Here is an 18,999-nt window from a genome sequence, read left to right on the forward strand (position 1 = left end):
CAGAAGCTTTGGATGGTTCCCCAAGTAAAGCTGGAAATATTAGAAGTAAAATGAAATGAAAGCAAAGTAGCCATCTGACAGAAGTTGCTTTTTCCCTTTAGCATTTTGGACCTCAAGTATTATTCCATTGATTTGTTGAACATTCCACGTTGGCCTACAATTGGGCAAATCTCTTATACCCCAGATCCCTGCCCAACTTTTAGCAAAGAGCTCAGGCGAACATAGCGTTTTTTTTCTGTATAGAGCCTTCTGTTATGAGGGCTGGGATATATGGAAGCAGGGACTGAGCAAAGGACTCGGTGGGTGGGTGGAGAAGGACATGTCCAGATGACGACCTGTTAATGGCGGTTGTTGTCGTGGTCATCTGTGATAGTAGCAAGGACACAAGCACACTAAAGAGGTGGATAGAGGAAGGCTCACACTCCTCTGCCTCTGAGGAGGGACAGGATGGGGTATATAAATTTGAGGAGTCACAGTAGATCTGCAGAGAGTCCAGCTGAGTAGGGGAATATTTGTCTTCCAGCCTTGGATTTTCTTCATTTCTGGCCCCTGGGAACCAGTGGAGTAATCCTGAATATAGTTAGTATATGTCACGCTACAGAATTTTCTGAGTAGATATCCACTTTTTCAAGAGATATCTTTTTCACATTTTGTTGTTGACAGTCATAGGCTTAAGTGTGTGTTTCTTTTTCTCCTAAGTGGCACTCAAACGTTGAGTGATTCCTAATTTATTTGGCTGTGGACTGACTAAAAGCTGTCCCATCAGTCTTCAGTGATCAAAAACAGTTATTTTTAGCAGATGAAGAAACATCTATAGGGAATGCAGAAGGATCGTTGAAGGTGTTACAAGCTTGGAAGAAGAACAGCAGCGAGCTGACTATTGAGTCAGAGAGTGCATCCTCAGATAAAGTGCTGTCAGCTTGTCAGGCTTCATGAATGAGCAGCTGGACTTTAATAATAGAAGTGATATTATCAGTGCACTGAATTACATACTGCCTTTTATCTCAGAGGGGAATCTAGGAGATGTGGAATCAACATTATTACCATTCATTCAACTTATTTTCTCAAATACACAAGATGGAGATATGCCACTGGGCATTTTTAAAATCAATACAAGGAGCCCTTCTGTTAAACCTGTACCCAACAATTCAACTAATAAAAATAAACTGAAGAAACTTCACTTTCTGGAAAATTTTTAGATGCAGAAACTGAAGAAAAATTCGATGAGGTTAAAAAGGAAGAAAAACCTGCCACGCATACGCGTTCCAACCATTTAAGTACCATGTTTAAACTCTGCATCTTTCAAAAGAAATTGGAAGCTGCCCAACCACAGAAAGACAGCCTAGCAAAGATTGAGATTACAGAGAAACACCTGCTGAGAGTGAACAGGGTCCTCAGGGGCCCAAGGGGCATACAGAAAATGCACCTCAAAGCAGTGGGAGATGAGAGCGTCAGGAGGAAACAGAATGCCCACCAATCTGTGGCGAACACTGCCAAAGAAAGAAGGCTCAGGAGACCATCCCCAAGAAAGCTGAAACAGCTTCTCATGGTGCAGAGGCCCAGGCAGCTGGTGGGAAAGTCGTCCAATGCAGAGTCTTCATTCATAAAGGAACACAAGGCAGCAGGCTCCTCTTCCCTGAAACAGTACTTCAAGGGCAGGCCTTGTGCCTCCATCCCTCCAAAATCCCCATCTGAGGTTAAAAGCAAATCAAAAGACTTATCCCACACTATTTTTGTTTTAGAAGCTGTAAAGGCTAGAGTTAGAAATATTGAGGCTCCTGAACTAATCTCACCTTCTGGTGAAAAATACATCTTCCATGAAACTCAGTCTCATCGGGTCCACAGAAAACCCAAAGTCAAAAGGAGTCGAAAGTTCAGAAAGAAAAGTTCACTCAATAGAATGATGCTTGCAAGCTCTCCATTCTCTGTAGCGAGGAGTCTCATAAATTCCCCTCCACGAGAGGCTGTTTCACCTTCAAGAGAAGTGACTTCTCAGGAAAATCCTTTTCTAGCATTATTTTCTCTTTCAGACCATCCTACAGAACACACTACTTCAGAAAACAATACTGCATAAAATGTTTCTGATGAAATTATTTCCAGAGGAAACTCTACTCTGCCAGGAGGAAACGGCCCTGGAAACACTACCCATAGGAACGTCTTCACTGCACATTCTACTGTTGCTGCAGACAACAGTATGCCAACTGTTGAACACACCAACAAAACACAATGGGAGTACCACAACACGGGCACTGAATTATCCTCCAAGCCCACAGGCTTCCCTTTCCCAGGGCTCACATCCCCAGGTGATCAAGTTGAAACTCAGCTAAACCAGCAGCTACGGTCCCTCATCCCCAACAATGACATGCGAAGGCTCATTTCTCATGTTATCCAGACTTTGAAAATGGACTGCTCAGAGACACACGGGCAGCTGGCCTGTGCCAACCTCATGTCTCAAACAGGCCTCCTGATGAAACTTCTCAGCAAGCAGCAAGAAGTAAATGTTTCCAAAGTGGAATGGCATACGGACCAGTGGAAAACTGACAACTATATCAGTGAAAGCACAGAAACCCAGAGTGAGCAGAAAGAGCAGGAGTCAAGTGAGGTGAGGATAACCCCTGACACATGGGAGCTGGACTTTTACTCAGTTTAGGACATGCCATTAACGTGCCCAAGCAGGAATACCATGGGCTCCTAGTCTGTATCTTATCTTCAGCCATGAAACTGGCTAAGACAGTGATCTCCCACTTTGCTCGTTTAGAGAGTGTGCCACTATTCCTTGGGTAGACGAGAAAAGGCATAACACAAGATAAATAATGTGTAGATAAATAAAGTGTAGAAGAAATTGCTAATGATAAGATTAATAACATTCAATTTGGCTTGTTCTTGTAGAAGCTACTCGCCTGAAAGCATTGGGTTTTATAGTATTTTAAGAATAGTTAACTATCATTTAGAATAGGATTAAAAATAGTTAGCTTTCATCCCTTCCATCTCCTTGTTTTAAAAAAACTGTTATTTATTATTTTTAGCTCACAAAAGAAGTTCCAGGATATGGCTATAACAACAAACTCATCTTGGCAATATCTGTAACTGTAGTAGTGACGATTTTGGTTACAATTCTCTGTCTAATTGAGGTAAGGATGATAATTAATTCAGATTCAGAACCCACAAACTGAGAATCAAAGCCACCTTTCCTCCTCCTACTACTTGATTCTTCTCTTTAATCATGAGGACTGAATACACTTTGTTCTTTTACTGAAAAGTATATTCCCAGGATTTTTTGTTTGTTTGCTTGTGCTTTTGTTTGTTTTTTTTATGTGCGTTTGGTCTTCATTGCGGTGCGCAGGCTTCTCATTTTGGTGGCTACTCTTGTTGTGGAGTACGGGCTCTAGGCACGCGGGCTCAGGAATTGTGGCGCACGGACTTAGTTGCTACGCAGTATGTGGGACCTTCCCAGACCAGGAATGAAACCCGCGTCCCCTTCACTTGCAGGCGAATTCTTAACCACTGTGCCACCAGGGAAGTCCCCACAGGATTTTTAAAGGAACTCCACTCCCAGGAGATCTCTATGGAATTGGATGCATGGTAAGAAGCCATTGGACTATTTTGACAAGTGAAGTTTATAAGAAGGCCAGAGTTGACATGATAGTAAAATTTCTTCAACACAAAAAACTATGCTGATTTGTTGTACTCACCTGTCACTCTCATTGTACTGTTAATTTCTTTACTTGTTGGCTGAAATGATGAGAGATATAGGATCTCCATACTCATGGAGCTATCAGTCACCCTGGGAGGGCTAAAAGGACATGCCTAAGAGATAAAAGTGTGATCTCGTCAATTCCTTAGGTTTACTTAGCAGCTTTCTTTTCCGGTGTATTAGGAATTGTGTAGATATGTTCCATTAAAACACTGCAAGTAAAATCCTGCAGCAGGCTACCCTAAAGTATGTCATAGTTATAGTAGCCTATTCCTGGAGCTAGCCTGTTTACCTTTTGTTCAGTTACATAATGGTTTATTACTTTTCCCAACAGGCAGTTGCTAACATTAAAAGAGTGACTTTAGTAAGCTGACAATCTTGATTCTACCCTACCAATCCAACCTACTTTATTGACCTTTTCTCTTGTAATGGCACGCCCCCATTCCAGCCAAAGCAGCTCCTCACTATACGCTAGTTACACCATACCCACTCCTACTTTTGTCTGTGCCTTTACCCATCGAAAATTCCTTTATTTTGCTTTGCCTGTGGAAGTCCTATGCACCTCTTAAAGACCAACTCAAGTTCAGATATCTTTCTTCATAAAGCCTTCGCTGAATACTCCAGCCCTCCTGATCCTTGTCCTGTGAGGTTTGTCACCAGTTCTTAGGGGCCATAGCAAAGCAGTCCCCTCCCCTCAGAACTCACAAAAGTGGTAAGCAGTTTTTTAAAAGGCAGCCCCCCAGGAGAGAAACAGCAAGGTTAGCACATCGTGGAGCTGAGCAGAGATGTGTAAGGACCAATGGCTTCCTGGCCTATCAGACTTGAATAAAACCTGACATGATGTACTAACTTGTCAAGACAAATGTGTCTATCTGCAGGAGGGTTGGTCAGTAGTGAAAGCATAGAAAAGGTGAGGAGAGAACAACATGGGCAGTGCCCATCCTCACATTGCCCGAGAGTAGAGATGGCACCTTAGGCAGCATAACTGAAGAGTCAGGCCCACCAGCCAGGCTGTGCCTGTTGAGGAGATGGATGGATCCAGCTACCTCAGGCGTTCCCATTAAATTCTCGATTCAGCTGATTCCTTTTCTAATTCTGTTCTCACCAAGTAGCCTTCGATTGTGTGATTTTGCTTGAGTGTGCCACAGAGGCCTGTCTCCACAGAAGGTAATAATTCACTGATTGTGCAGACATGGGTGCCCTGTGTGTAGAACAGATGCATTTCTCATTGTCAAGTAATAATTTGGCATTCTGCGTTTTGATCAATCCTGTGATATTGATAAAGTGAGACCGCCACAACAGGAAGACATGAGTTCTCTCTCGGTGAGGAAGAGGATGATTTCTGAGCCTCGGAGACTGGGGACTAGCATGGGGTCAGCTTGCTAGTCATTGGCCATTGCCCAGACTGTACTCTCTACATCTCCAGCTGGCATATGTCCTTTTGCTTTTTTACAATTTCTGTAAAGTCCCCTCTTTATGTTTTTAACTTCTATGTAGGTTAACCTTGCATTTGTTTCCTTTTGTTTTGATTTCGCCTGCGAGATCTTAATTCCCGAAGTAGGGATTAAACCTGTGTCCTCGGCAGTGAAAGCGAGGAGTCCTAACCATTTTTTCCTCTCCCCACTTATATGATAAGCTTTTTCAGGACAGGGGCCATGCAGTGCTCTTCCTATGGCAGACAATAATGGTGTTCAACGGAAGAGAGATGAGGCGTTATGTCAATTCCACAGTGAGGAATAATGCAGCCGAATATTTATTTGAAGTAGCATAGAGTCCAGCAATAGACCCATGTTTTCTTAAGACTTTTGAAATGTCATGTTTTAATATTCGAATCAGTGAAAAAAAATGAATTAATGGTGATAGAATAGCTGCGTAACTATTTGGGGGGTAAAAAATAGCAGATCCCCATTTTTCATCTTAAATAAACATATTTCCATAAATGTGAAGAAAGACCACGTAAAGGTATTAGAAGAAAATAAAAGCAATATTTTTATAATCTTATGGTGGGAAAGAGCCTTCAGAGCCTGATGCCACAAGCAGAGCCTTTGATATATTCCACCGTCTTGTCTGTGACACCAGCTTAGCACTGATTCATGCCAAGTGTAAGAGGAAGAGTTTTCCATGTATTGTCTGATTTAATGCCCACAGTCCGGTAAGGATGATATTACTATCCCTCCTTCATAGATGAAGGAGATCGATGTAAGGCCCCAGTGGCCAAACCAAAAGCAGAAGCCAGCTTCAGCCGACTGCGAAGCTTGTGCTCCCTACTCCACTCTTTTTTCTTGTCTCCTTAGAGACAAAAAAAACTGGAAAGTTTTGAAACACTGAAATTCAATGAAAGCCAGTATTTCTTTACTATAATGAGTTTTTTGTTTGTTTGTTTGGGCGTGGCGGGGTTTGGCCATGCTGTGCAGCTCGCGGGATCTTAATTCCCTGACCAGGGATTGAACCTCGGGCTGGCCACAGCAGTGAAAGAGACAAGGCCTAACCACTGGACCACCAGGGAACTCCCAAGAGTTTTATAAGTCAACAAGAAGAAGACAAACAATCCAGGGAAAAAGGGGACAAGGGCTGTGAAGAGTAGGATGTGTGTTGACAGTCAGCCACCATATCTGCCCGACCTCTCCTCATGGCTTGTGTGCTGTGGGTTTTGTTAGCCAGGCCTTTGTCACCTCATGACGTAAAAATAATCCATAATCTTTTCTTCAAGTACTTTAATAATCTGTCTAGAATTTGTTGTATTTGTTTTTTTGTGTGGTTGAGGTAGGGGATCTAACATTTTCCCCCTATATGAAGATCTAATTGTTTTCAAAGCTTTCACTGAATGGTTTAGTCTTTCTTCCCTGGTCTAATATACTATCTTTATCTGGACTCTATTCTGTGATCCAGTTATCTTGTCCTGTACGAGTACCAATATCACACTGCTTAATTCCAGTTGCTCTATAACATATGTTATATCTGGTAGGGCAAGATCCTACTCTTTGACCTTCTTTTTCATACATTTCATAACTATTCTTACATATATTGTCTGCCAAATGTCTGCTGGCCAGGTTTTATTTAAAAATTATTTTGGCTATAAATGGATTGCATTGAATTTGGAGGTTACTGTGAAGAGAATTGATCTCTTTACAACCTTCTAGGAGGATGGTATCTCATGCCATGTAAGTACATCTTCTTAATGTCCTTCAGAAAAGTTTTAATATTTTCATCACATAGGTCTTACAAATTTTTGGTTAAGTTTATTCCTAGGTACTTTATGCATTTCTATTGATATAGTAAATGGGATGCTTCTTCTGTTTCTTAGTTATTTGTGTTATATGGGAAAGCTATTGAGGCTTATATGTGGATCTCTTGATTTTGTATGGAGCCATCTTACTCATGTTGCTTCCAATAAAATTTCGGTTGATTCTTTTGGTCTTTTTAGGTCTCTCTCATTTCACGTGCAAATATTTTTGTCTCTTCCTTTCCAATACTTCGTTTTTCTTATCATACTGATTAAGACCTCCTCCACAGTGATCAATAGTAACAGTAATCATGGGCATCCTACTCTTGGTCTTGACTTTAAAACAATGCTTAGGTTTCTGCTGGATACTTTTATTTTCTTTTCCTACTTGTAAGAGTTTTTATTAGGAATTATGTGTTGAACGTCATCTAAAACAGTCAATAAAATATATCGCCTGCTGCATGCAAGTCCCTATGTTAGGTACTGTGGAAGAGTCAAAGGATTATTAAACAGGGTAGAATTCCTTTCCTTAAAAAAGTTATCATCTCACTGGGTAGATAAGATTTAAAGTAAAAAGGAATGAATAAGGATTTGGAAATAGTTGTAATGGCTAATCATGATTACGTTTTCTTTCAAAACAGATTTATTCTCATAGAATTGTAAAAGAGGAAGATAAAAGAAGCAGAAGGTAAATATTGGTTTTGAAAGCAGAATTTTACAACTAGAGGAGAACTTAGAACTCATCTATTTCAATTTCCTGACTAAAGGCAGGAAGAATGTTTAATTACCCTAATGGTTTACCCTAATTTATTTATTAGCAGAATTAGCTCCCCATCCCAGGCTGACTTAGAACAGGACTGGCACCGATTCATCTGCTTTCACTAGTCCTTTAAGGAAAGAGGGTGGATGGGGAGAGGTTTTGGTTGTACCTGTTCCTGCTGGCCGGATGCACCAGGCCAGGCCAGAGGCCTTCTAGGAGGCTCCAGGGTAGGGAAGGCCACATGGTTGGGGATGTAGGGGCTGGCCTCACTCAAAGCTGACAAAAGGTAGAACATATGAGTCCCTTCTGTAATTTGGAAAGGAAACTTCGCTTCTCATCCTACTGCTTTTTATGCCCGTACTCTCTATTGCCTTTATCCAAACCTCATAGAATTTTAACTGGGAGAAACGTTAGACAGTATTTTGTCTCTTCCTTTAATAATAAGGCAATGGAGAAGGAGAAAGGGAAAATACTTTGCCCCATGGTCATACTGCTAGTGATTATCAAAAAGAAGAGGGTCCCTTTCCACTGAGGACTTCTCTACTGATCGCACTGTGCCTGGGCTCTGAGCTACGTTTTGTGTCACAATTCGGTATACACATACTATATGGACATAAGTAGTTTCTGAAACAAACTTATTGTGCACTCTGATGTTTTTCTCTTCTATTTGTATTCAAAAAGAGTATTTTGTGTTTGCCTGCTGGTCATGGCCTTTAAACTGATCCCACAATTCACTGACACCTCAGTGACAGCCTGTAGTATGAAAGTCAGAGAGGTATAGATAACTTTGCTTGTTGGTTTCAGGTGTTTACTTGGTGTGATTCAACTTATAGGATAGAGCAGCCAGGAAAATAAAAGCACCTTCTCCCCACACCCACACCCCCAGCAAATGCTGCATGTGCGACTATGTCCAAAGCGGACTAGTGTGAAGTGCATCTACAGCGTACCGTGTTTCTGCCCAGCGCCGTTGTGCAGTGTTTTCTCTGCACGATGTCACTTGGCCAAGGACCAAGAAAGGTGAGTGGGGCTGAAAATCCTGCCTATACTCCATGCTAAGCTTCATGTAAAAGTCTCCCCAGAGACACTGGGGGCCATTTTGGACAGACACAGAGAACTTCTGGAAGGACAGCATGCATGCAATGATTTTCAAGATCCCGGGTCTCTTGTGATTTTGCTCATTGTGATTATGGACTGAGGTACCCATTTAGTCCTAATACTACCAGAGATAACACATTGTGAGAGAGATGAAAAACGACATGTAACACTAACTGTGTGTGTTTTCCTTCAAGGGGCTTTTTTCGATTTCTGCTGCATAAGAGAAGCTCAGGGGAAAGTGAGAGTCAGGTAAGTTTGAGGAGGAGAAAGTACTGTGGCCAGAGAAAGCAGGGGAGATGCAGAATTAATATTTCCCTTTCTGTTTCTAGGAGGGCTCTTTCGGGAGAAGACGGCCACTTTGACATAGGGATACGTATAGGCCTCTCCACACCACACGCAAGGAAAATATGGCACAAAAGCTACACGACAGGGAGTCTTCTGAGGAGGATGAGATATTTCTCCATCCCAGAAGAAGGCCCAAACTCGTCATCCAGAGCTCACTGAAGAGGTAGAACCACCTCCACTTCAGCAGGAGGCTCCATCTCAGCCTTCAGAGGCCCCTGAGGAACTAGAAACTCCAAGTCCTCCAGAGGCCCTCGCCTGGCCTTTGGAGACACTTAAGGAGCTTGTAGTTCGACCAGTAGCACATCATGGGGTAAATGAAGCTCAGCAGTCAAACTTGTACAATTTCACTTTTAAACCTATGGATCTGGCACTTACCATAACTCCACAGGTCACTAAATAGGTTGATCCTTCTCCAGTCCAGCAGAAGACCCCATTTCAGCCTCCAGAGAGCCCTCAGGAGGTGAACCTTCTCTAATCTGTCAAGACACCCCAACTCAGGCTCCAGGTCTCCCTACTGAGTATGTACATGAAATTCCAGTGAATGAAGAGGTAGCATCTCTACCTGGCGTTCAGCGTCACGCTCATTCCAACTTGCCCAGTGTTACACTTCAACCTCTGGATTTGGAACTTAACCATCACTCCAGAGCCCACTACGGAAGCTGAATTTCCTACAGCTCAGCAGAAGGCCCTGACTCCGCCTCTTGAGCATCCTGAGGGGACAGAATCTTCTCCAACCCAACAAGAGACCTCAGCTAAGCCTCCAGAGCCTCCTGGAGAGGTTGAGCCTTCAAGGGAGCAGGAGCAACCAGCTCAGCCTTCTGAGCCTCCTGGGGAAGTTGAACCTTCTCCAACCCAGCAGGAGCCCACAGGTCAGCCCCCAGGGCCTCTTGTGGAAGCTGAGCCTTCTCCAAGTGAACAGGATCAACCGACTCAGCCTTCTGAGCCTACAGAGCCTCCTGAGGAGGTGAAAACAGCAACCCAGCAGGACATTCCAGCTCAGCTTTCAGAGTCTTTTGGAGAACCTGAAACCTCTGCCACCAAGGAGGAAGCCTCAGCTCAGTATCCAGAGACCCCTAATGAGGCAGAATCTTCTGCAACCCAGCAGGAGATCCCAGCTCTGTCTCCAGCGGAGATAGAAACTTCTGCAACCCTGCAGGAGCAACCAGCTCAGCCTCCAGAACCTTCTTCAGGGGAGGTGGAACTTTCTCTGACTCAACAGGAACAGCCAGCTCAACCTCCAGAGCATCATGAAATGACAGTTTCACCTCCAAGTCACCCTCATACTCAGCATTCAGACTTATCCAGTGTCATTGTCAAACATGCAGATGTGGAGCTTACCATAACAAAAGAACCCACTCCAGAGGTGGGACCTTCTCCAAATCAGCGCAAGCCTTCAGCTCAGCCCTCAGTGCGCCTTACTAATGCAGAATTTTCTATAATGCAACATGAGGCCCCCACACTGCCTTCACAGCCACCTGAGGAGGTTGAACTTTTGCCAGTTCAGCAGGAGGCTCCAGCCGAACTCTAGAAGAAAGTACACATAATAAACCTTCAGTACAAGAGGAGACCCCAACTCAGTATCCAGAGCATCGTGGAGAAGAGGTTATACCTGCCACAAGCCAGCAGTAGACTCCAGATCAGTTCTCACAGGCTCCTGACGTACCTTCTCCACCTCAGCAGGAAGCCACAGCTTATCATCCAGAGTCTCATGGTGAGGTGGAATCCTCTCCAACTCAGTCTCCAGAGCTCTCTAATGTGACTGTAGTTTTCTCTCCAGAGCATCCTGTGACAACAGTTTCTCCTCTAGGTCAGGATCAAGCTCAGCTTCTGTAGCGGCCTGATGTCACTGTTAAACCTGTGGATCTTGCACTTACCGTAACTCCAGCGTTCACTAATGACGTTGAAACTTCTCCACCCCAACAAGAAACCTCGGCTCAGTCTACAGTGTCCCCTGAGCAGTTGGAACCATTGTCAGTCCAGCAAGAATCTTCAGATCAGCATCCAACCCCCTCTGAGAATGTTGAACCTTCTCCAGTTCAGCAGGGAGCCCCAACACAACCTGAAGAGCTTCCTGAGGAAACTGACCCTTCTCCAAGCCAGCAGGAGAGCTCAGCTCAGCATCCAAAGCCCACTGAGTGGGTTGGACCTTCTCCAGTCCAGCATCAGCACCCAACTCAGCCTCCAGGGGCCTGTACAGATGGTGCAGCTCAACCTTCAGTACATAATGAAGTGACATTCTCACCTCTAGGTCCAGGTGAAGTTGAACATCCAGTGTTGCCTAATATCACAGTTGAACCCCTGGATCCTGCGGTTGTCTTAACTCTAGAGCCCAGTAAGAGCTTGAACATCCTACAGTGCAGCAGGAGGACCCTACTCAGACTCCAGATACCCCTGGAGGGATAGAGCTTTCTTTAATCCAGGACGAGGCCCCAGCTCAGTCTCCGGTTCCCCAGGGGAGCTCAGTTATATGTCCGTAGCCCCCTAAGGAGGTGGTACCTTCTCCCACAGAGCAGGAGCTTCAGGCTCATTCATCAGAGCTCCCTGCAAAGGTGGAACTATTTCCAGTCCCTCAAGGGACCCTCCTCACCTTCTACAGCCCCCTGAGAACATGGAATCTTCTCCAGTCCAACAGGCGTTCCCAGGCCTACCTCTGGAACCCCTTAAAGAGACAGAACCTTCTCCAGCTGAGCAGGAGGCCCCATCTCAGCCTCTAGCACCACCTAAGGAGGTTGTAGCACAAACTCCAGTGCATTATGAGATGACAATTCCAACACTAGGACAGGGTCAAGCTCAGCATTTAAACTTGCCCAGAGTCATAGTTAATCCTTTGGACCAGGGTCTTCCCACAGCTCCAGAACCTACAACGGAGGCTGAATATTCTGCAGCCCTGCAGCAGACTGCAGTTCCTCCAACATAGCCCGAGGTGACATTTCCAAATGCAGAGCAAGTTTAGGCTCAGCATCCAACCTTGACAGAGGTCACAATTCAACCTTTGGACCTTGAACTGACCATAAGGCCACAACCCACTAAGGAGGATGAACCTTCTCCAACCATGCAGGATAACTTAACACAGCCTCCAGAACCACCTAAGGAGGTTTCTGTAGCTCAGCTTCCAGTATATCAGAACCCAATAGTTCCAACACCAGAACAGGATCACACTGAGCGTCCAGCATCACCCAGTGTCACAGTTCAACCTTTAGACCAGGGGCTTACCACAACTCCAGAACCTACTATGGAGGGTGAACATTCCAATCCCCTGCAGGAGACTATAGATCCTCCAACATACCACGAGGTGACACTTCCAAATCCAGAGCAAGTTCAGGCTCAGCATCCAACCTTAACTGAGGTCACAGTTCAACCTTTGGACCTGGAACTTACGTTAACTCTGGAATCCACTTTGGAGGTTGATCTTTCTCCAACCATGCAGCAGACCCATACTCAGCCTCCAGAGCTCATTAAGGAAGTTGTAGCTCAGTCTCCATTGTACTCCAAAGTGACAGTTCCAGCACCAGATCAGGATCATGCTGAGCATCCAGTATCACCCAGTATCACAGTTAAACCTTTGGACCTGGAACTTACCACAACTCCAAAACCTACTACAGAGTCTGAACATTCTGCAGCCCGGCAGCAGACTACAGCTCCCCCTCCAAAACACCCTGAGATGACACGTGCACAGCCAAACCTGATTCAATTCACAATTCAACCTATGGATGTGGAAATTACCATTACTGTAGGATCCAATATGGAGACTGTACCTTCTCCAATCATGCAGCACACCCCAACTCAGCCTCCAGAGGCACCTCAGTATGTTGTACTTCAATCTCCATTCCAACAGGATGTGACAGTTCCAAATCCAAGTAAGGATCAAGGTCAGCATTCAACATCATCCAGCGTCAGAGTTCATTATGTGGACCTAGAGCAAACCACCACTCCAGAATCCACTATGGAGGCTGGACATTGTACATCCCTACAGCAGACTACAGCTCCCCCTCCAAAACACCCTGAGGTGACACTTGCACAACCAAACCTGACTCAAGTCACTGTTCTACCTGTGGGCCTGGGAGTTAACATATCTCAGCAACCAAGAGCATCTGAGACAGTTCTTTTTCCTTCGACTCAGTATTCAGTATCCACAGGCCTTCCTGGTGTAAAATATACCCCAGAAAAGAAGCAGCCGGAACAGGATGCCACCACAAACATCAGCATATGTGAGCTGTGTACCTGCATAAATGAGACGCTGGCGTGTGTTGGTCTTAGCCCAAAGCAGAAGCTCCACAGAGTGCCTGAGCCAGAGCCTAACGCCTACAATGGCACCTTCACCATCATGTAAGATTCGCCTCTCCTCATTTGTTCTCTGCATCCTGCCTGACATGGCAGCCTTTCTTCAGGTCTTCCTGGGTCCTCCTTTTCTCCCCAATCCACATTGACTGACTTTCTGTTTTCATCTTTTGTTTGTCAATGATTCCTTATCTTCCTTCTCCTCCTTACCATTTTTCCCTCTCCTCCAGTCTTTTACTTTTAATTGCCCTTGTTTTTTCCTTCTCCATTTTTTACCCCATTATTTAATTCCTTAACACCTAATCTTCTCTCATCTTTATTCCATCGTGTTTACAGCAACATGTCCCTCTCCCCATCTCATTGGTGGTAATACAACAAAGTGGTTAAGAGTAGAAATTCCGGAGCCAGACTAACTGGGTTTGAATCCAGGTCTGTCATTTATTAGCTTTATGACTCAATTTCCTCATCTGTAAAATGGGGATTATGGTAGTCATGTCATAGTATGACTCCTATGACTCCTCAATCTCCCAATGACTCCAATCTCATTGGGAGATTTAGATGAGTTAATATAGGTAAAGCTCTTCTATCAGTGCCTAGCATATATTTTAGTGTAGCTATTATTATTATTCAATCCCTCAGTTATATCTAGAACTCAACTTTGTCCCCTGGCTTTCTATATGTAGCACCCATTTGTGCCCAACCCAGGGCTAAGTACTTTGGGAGCCGCAGAAGTATATGGCATTGTCTCCAGAAATAACAATGACAAGTTGGAAGAAAGGGGATATGCCTTAAAAGGGAGGTAATATATAATTAAGTATGAAATGAAATACAGATAGGTGGTGTAATTCACCAGAACCTGTAATCACAGGGGTGTGGAGGTCATGGAAGGCTGCATGGATAAGCTCAATGTTTAGCTGGGACTTAAAGATTGGCTGTGATTTGTCAGAAAAATAATAGGCAGTACAGTCTAGGCAAAGGTGTGACTGCAGGGACGATCAGAATTTAATAGATTAGTCTGGCTGTAAATAATTGGGTTAGGTAACAATGAAAGATAGGATTATGAAAAACCTTGGCTATCGGCAATGCAGGTTTGAAAGTTCCGATGTAAGATATGGGAAGCCACTGCAAGTTTTCAAGCAAGAGAGACAAATGATGAAAACAAGAGGCTTATTTTAAACTTGAAGATGGGTAAGACAGGATTCCTCTTAGCAACTCATGATCTCATAGGCAAAATAAGCATATAAGCTCAAACCATAATGACAAAGTGCTGTGGAGGCACCATAAAGTAATAAAACTACATTTCTTTTAAAACAGTCATTTCCTCCTTCTATCCATTCCCCAGCTATTTGTTGATTTTATAAATATTTGAGTTTGCTTTATGTCCACGTGTTGGCTTTAAATATGATAGACGATGCACATAAGCAGGATCTAGTCCATACTTTGAAGGAGTTTATACTCAGAGGAAATGGGTTGCAAAAAGAGCTATATTTAAAGAAAGAAATGAATATGGGCAGTGAGAGCTACAAGTTGGTACTGGAGCACAAAAGAAGGAAAAAAGACTTCAAATTGGATCAGGGAAGATGTTACTAGAGCAATGCTGTTTAAACGGGACCTCGAAGGGCCATTGGGTATCAATGACAGACATCTTGGGAAGAATAAGGTTGCAAAAGGAAAGTGGGAGAAAGGCAAAACACAGGAAAAATACTCTTGAGTACCTGTAGAGTACAAGTGGGAAGAGTAGGGGATTAGAGCCAGATCATCTAGGGCTTTGGAGGCCAAGCCAAGGATAACATGCCAAGCTACCATGTTACCACAGCAGTGCTTTAGGACAAGCATTAGCCTGGAAGAGAACCAACCACTTGGAGGGCTTGTGAAAACAGAAGCTCCACCCCCACAGTTACTGATTCAAGAGGTCCAGAGTAGGGCTGAGTATTTGTATCTTCATTAATTCACAAGTGATGCTGGTATTTCAGAACCACTTCTGGAGAGTTAATCTGGGGATCGCGTGGAGGATGGCTTAGAAAGGGAGAGGGTAGAGATGGAAACACCAGTCAGAAGACAGTTATACCCATCCAGGTGAAATGAGAGACTAAGCTGGAATCAATGGAAGTAAGATAGTCAGCTATAGTCAAGAGTAGGTATTTTCGAATAAAAGTCAAAATGATAGAAAGTGTAATCCTGAATTAACATTACATATTAATGATAGAAATAACTTCCTTTCAAGTCGTGTGAAAGGTTATCTTTTATTTCTTCTGGTAATGAATTGGCGTAGAAAAGCAGAACTATAGTGGGAAGTGCGTAAATATAAGAATATTTCTTTTAATAGAAGAAATTATAATGATATATAGAGATAAAAACTTTGGGCTCATAATCTAGAATTTGATTAGACCACAAAAGGTGGAATCTAATCAATGCTTCTTCTCTCAGGAAAGATTACCTCCAAAATCCATCAGGATCTATAGTTGTATATTTAATTTATGAAGATCCTCAATGTGAGACTTTTAAGAGAGGTGAAGGCAAGGTTAGGAACTCTGAAAGGTTCAAATTGTAATTCCTAAGGTTTGGAGTTTAGACCAAAGCTTCTTATTTATTATTATCATGCGAACCTCTACTAGTTATTCCTACTAATTAGATATCTAATAGCAAATTGAAGCAATATATTCCTTTTAATTTTCCTAGAGATTTTTCCTGCAATAAAATACCATCTGTCGAAAAAATTACATTAGAACTACTACCTTTTTTGCAGTTTATGTAAGTTACAAATATAACTTCATTATATTTGGAATTTTTATAAAGCTTAATTTTTTATAAAATTAATTTGTTACTCATTTTGAAAGATGATTAAAATTACCAGTAAAATTTTGTAGCAAATCCTTTTTGTCTCTAGCAAAGATTAGTGTGAGAATTATTACACAGATCAGAGTGAATCATTATAGAGCAGTGGTTCTCACCCAGGGTGATTTTGCACGCAGGTGACATTTAGTAGTGTCTGGAGACATTTTTGCTTGTCAGATCTGTATATGCTACTGACATCTAGTGGACAGAGGCCAGAGATGATAGTAAACATCCAAGAGTGTACAGGAGAGCCTCCCACAGCAAAGAATTACCCAGCCAAAAATGTCTATAGTGCTGCCTTTCTAGAGAAATAAAGATCACTTAACACAAGTATTTAATGAGCATTTACTATTTTGTATGTAATGCACCACATATATAATCATGAAAGTATAAATCATAATATCTTCCACAGTGAGATTTCTTTAGTGCATGGAGGGAGTAGTGATGTTATGTTTCATCATATATAAATTAGAATTATTGCCAAAGTATAAATATTCTGAAAGTATATATATTTTTCTTTTTATTTTGCTTGTGCCTTTTTTTGTAGAAATCTTGGTTGCAGTTTACTCACAGAACTGAGCTTTGGAACGTTTCAGGCCTGGCGTGGAATGAAGTTTTTACACAAGTAGCAAGTGAAATAGAAGATGAATACATGTAAAAAACTGTGTATAAAAATATCATGCAGTTATTGGTTAGCTGGGTGTAAGCCCAGTATGAATTCTGGTAAGGATGTCTTGAGAGCCATTTATTTGTTATTTTTTTCAAATGAGGAAACTTAGGTACAAAGAGGCCAAGAGACTTGTTTAACTCATATATGAAACCCTCTGCTTCCCATAGTACTGAACTTTGGCTCGGGCAATAAAAGGCACCAAGCCAAAACACTCAAATTAGCATTGTCATGGAAACCCACTGATGCCTCTCCAATATGCGAATGGCCCATGAAGTTCCACTTTTGAATTTAACTTTGATTCCCGCTCATGTGCAAGGTTCCTAACTGCTTAAAATGTATGCAACACAGAGCTGCAAAGACCTAAGTTTAGCACCAAATTCTTCAGGGAGCAAAAGGTGTGGGTGCTTCCCCAGCCATTATTAGCTCTTTTAAATGGTAAAGCAGAAAGAATTCCTGAACACCCACCACAGGGCTCTCCCCAGCCACCCAGAACATTGTTTTTCAAAAAGCATATATCTCTGAAGTGTAATGTTTGTGGCCAATAGGAACCTTTGAGATATGGAAAAAGACGTTGTTTGTGTTCAGCTGTAGTGTGAAAAATATAAAGAAAATACATTGCTGTAGCCTAATACAATATACGTTCTTTGCTGACTACTCTTCAATAAGAAGTGTGGGTTTTACACCCCTTCAGCTCAAAAATTCTGTGATTTCTCATGACACAAGGAAATGATAGTGGGTACATTCAATGGACCAAAGGCGATTTTAGACTCAAGGCAAAAAAGAGCTCTTCTACACCTGGCTTTGGAAAAGACTCTGTTACCTGTCTTGTGGGTCAGAAATCCAGTTTCACACAGTTCACACATTTTGGGTTAATGAAGGTGTTGAGGCTGTGTCTGGAACTGGATTAGAAATTCCTGCAGATGCCTATCTTTAGTGGCCTCCTTCCTTTCCCTTGTTACTTTGCTGATGCCTACCTTGGGGAGAGAGCACCAAGGGTCAGTTTTTCTTTTGCCAGCACATCGGAGAGCAGGCTGATGAGGTTCCTTCACCAGGAGGTTTTAGTAGCGTCAATACAAGGTCTTAAACTCACCACCTTTCCTAAACATCCTATAACACCAAGAGTTCCTTATAAGAATCAGAGTTTCACTATAGTTATGTAGGCAACACCGGAAAATATATTGTGAAAATCAATCAATCAATCACAGTTTAAAAATTAATGAATTCATTCAAAAACATTCACTGAGTACCATGCCCACTGTGTGTCAGGAGTGTACTACGTGCTGGGGATACAAAGACACATAGGGCAAGGACATTGTCCCCAAGAAGCTTTCATACTGGGAGGAGAAAGATGAAAGTTGATGGGAAAACACAGATGAGAGCCATTCTAGCATCTATGCAGCAGGGTAACAAGGTGAGGGAGGGGGTGGATGAAGTAGAAAGTGGGTGGTAGGTTAGAAAAGATTTGTAATGGAAGAGGCACCAACTTGTTCCTTTTGAATTTGTTTTCCTCTCTAATGACCGAAAAAGTTAGTGAAATAATCAGAACTATCTGGAGTTGGAAATAAATTAGTACTGTACTCCTAAAACTCATTCACAGTTACTTTCAAAAGATTGTCACAGTATAGTAAGTCTTTGTTTTGGGCTAAGTCTTTCTAATAGACAAAGCAAATTTGATTCAGGAAATATTTGCCATGGTGAGATAAAAACTTTATTGCATCTCTTTCCAAAGGCAAGCCACCAAGGGAAGATGCCACCCTCGAGTTAAGTCATTTTACTACCTATAATGACGTATTATTGGGGTGTTTATAAGTTGCCTGCATTAAATAAGTTTGGAAAAGGGCCTCAACTGAGGTGGATTTATCATGAATTCAATGAAGCTTAGGCTTCAGGGCTCCTCACTTGCATAGGTCCCTTCCAAAGTCTTGAGAGGTGTCCTAGCAATTTTTGTATTCACAACTTTGCATGTTTTTATTAGATAGGATTTCCCAAAGTAGATGAGCTTCAGGCCCCACAAAACCTTGATTCACCACCGGGTTTCAGGTAATTATAAGTCAGTAGGTTTCTTGAATGAAGCTTCTATGTTATTGACAAACATCAGG

At 42.6% G+C, this 18,999-nt stretch overlaps 1 pseudogene; it reads left to right on the plus strand.

Annotated features, from left to right (window-relative positions):
• LOC111171843 (uncharacterized) overlaps positions 1 to 9,436 on the plus strand; it is a 114,795-nt pseudogene extending 105,359 nt beyond the window's left edge.
• Positions 9,437 to 18,999: the final 9,563 nt, after the last annotated feature.

The sequence above is a fragment of the Delphinapterus leucas genome, chromosome 2 (genome assembly GCF_059928025.1).
Source record: "Delphinapterus leucas isolate spDelLeu-1000000601 "Yukka" chromosome 2, BTC_Dleu_Yukka2, whole genome shotgun sequence".
Classification (NCBI taxonomy): Eukaryota; Metazoa; Chordata; class Mammalia; order Artiodactyla; family Monodontidae; genus Delphinapterus; species Delphinapterus leucas.